At 35.8% G+C, this 2,397-nt stretch overlaps 1 non-coding gene across 1 annotated transcript; it reads left to right on the top strand.

Moving 5' to 3' along the window:
• Positions 1–1,273: 1,273 nt before the first annotated feature.
• Positions 1,274–1,332, top strand: LOC115065665. Its single transcript, XR_003845433.1, has one exon. It is a non-coding gene; the product is annotated as a U7 small nuclear RNA (small nuclear RNA).
• Positions 1,333–2,397: the final 1,065 nt, after the last annotated feature.

A 2,397-nucleotide genomic window follows, 5' to 3' on the forward strand; every position in this document is an offset into this window, starting at 1 on the left:
AAGGAAAGTCATAATAGGAAGTAAGGACAAACGGAGAAAAATGGCAGCTATGCATGTAGGAACACTTCAAATGTAAAGATCTACCAATGCCAGGATGTGGTGCAACTGAAAAACTTATTTGTTATGGCTTAGAGCATTAACCAATTTTACCCCTATGAATAATTTGCAGCAAAGCAACCATACACAGAAATTGTGTCCTGGAAATTTTACTTTAGGTGTACGTAGAAAAGAAAGTGAGGCTGGGGAGACAGCTTAGTGAAAGTGGTTGCCCAGCATCCAGGATGTCATGGGTTCATCTCTAAGACAAAAAAAAAAAAAAAAAAAGGAAAAAGAAAAAGAAAATTATTCTATAGGCTTACAAAAGTGACAAGTCCTGCCCGGGTCACTGTGGGGACTGCAAGACATGGTTCCCATCCCTGGAACAGAGTCAGCAGGGCATGGGCCTCTACAAGTATTAATAGTTGCTGTGGGCATAAGGCTTGGTTGTATAATAATGTATATATTTTCACATTCCTCCTTCAAGGAATGTCCTCTCTGTCAAGGTTAATGGCTCCATGATAATCAGAGACAGACAGGGAGGCAAAGGTGTGTCTAATATCTCAGCAAAATGGTAGAACACTGTGACCTTCAGTACAGCCCTTAAGTCTGTGGGAAAGAACACTGAAAACATGAGTTCAAAAGTACATAGTTTATCAACTATGCAAAATATAAGGATACAGTATGAATTATATGAGGGACTTCATGGACCTATAAAAACAGAGGCAGCTGCAATATGAGCCAGCTTGTCAGAAAAATACTAAGGGAAGAAATAAGGAAATTTATGGAGGGACAATCACAGAGCAAGATCCCACCCAGCTAAGTTTCCAAATACAGCAGATCTCTGAATTCATTTGCAATGTTAAAAAAAAAAAAAAAAAAAAAAAGATGTGCTTGCTGTCTTCTTCTTTGAGTCAAAGAGGTAAGGGGATGCAATGTTGATTCATGGAATAATTGAAAGGCAATTTGGGATAATGATTGAATTGACATGTAAATAAAAGGCTGGGCTTTTGGTCTGCATGCAATGAGAGAGAATAGCAGAGTACAATAGCAGTTCATGTGAAGAATTTTTTTCTAATGAGAGCTGAGCTGTCTGAGATCTCTGGAGAGTGAACACAGCTCTTTTAGAACTTTTTACTAACCTAATTTCAGATTTGGGTTGGTAAATCTGTGGAGAGAAAACACAGCTCTTTAAGAATTTTACTAATAGGTCAGAAATCCCAAGAATTACTTTGAGAGCTAACACAGCTCCTTTAGAATTTTTTCTGGTTTTCTGATTTTGATCAGAAAACCCAAGACTTACTTTTAGAATTTTCCTAACAAGATTTCTGACTTGATCAGAAAAGCCAAGAATGCTTTATAGCAGCTTTTCTGACTTCAATCAGAAAACCCATGAGCTATCCAGAGAGCTTTTAGAGTTTTTTCTAGCATGAGGGAGCTATCTCTAGCAGGAAGTTATCTTGAGCAGACTGCAGAGCCGAGGGCTATCTACAGACAGCTGTCCAGGGAGCCATCTTGAGTAGAACACAGACTTTCAGCGTGTAGCCTACAATTTGATGTACCCTACAATTTGACTTAGAGTTATTTGTTTCACTGCTTTCAAAAACCCCTTCCTTGGGAACCCTTTCCAAGTTGAGGCTGGTCCTGGGTACAAAATAATTTTAATTTAAGGACTTTGAAAAACTTTATTCACAATGACCAAATGTGCAGGTACAAAAGAGATAAGATTATGGTAGTATTAATATTGTATAACCCTCAAACATACTATTTTAGGGTGTTTGCCATAAGTATTACTTAAGTACTTATACAAATATAATTATGTACCATACATATACACACATACATATATACAAACATGTATATATATTAAATACAATACATATATGTATATATAATATATATGCATTACATACAATATAATAATATAAGAGAACATGTATGACATGTCAAAATATTACTACAGGATTACATTAACATAAAGTTCAGGAAATATTCTTCTATGTATGCTAATTTCCCACTGTCTGGTTGATAGTTGTATTAGGATGCAAAAATTACCAATCTATACAGCCATTTGTCTAATTAATTCTGAAATAGAAAATAGAAAACAAAGTAAAAAAATAACAGCAAAGTAATTGTATTTGTTTGAGTATTGGAGAGTTCGACTAAGGTCAGAAAAGGAAAGTCTCTTTAGCTGCTTTGTTTGGGTTTTGCTGCTTGCTCCTGTAGCATCTTTAGAGATATGTGTTGTAAGATTCTCATCTTTCCTAAGGAAAGTGTTCTTTTCCTTAGAATTTCCAATAAGACAAATTTTGGGCAAGAAGACTGAAACATAGAGCAGGAAGGGATATCAATTACTCCAAG

This window comes from Mus pahari, chromosome 16 (assembly GCF_900095145.1).
Source record: "Mus pahari chromosome 16, PAHARI_EIJ_v1.1, whole genome shotgun sequence".
Taxonomy (NCBI): Eukaryota; Metazoa; Chordata; class Mammalia; order Rodentia; family Muridae; genus Mus; species Mus pahari.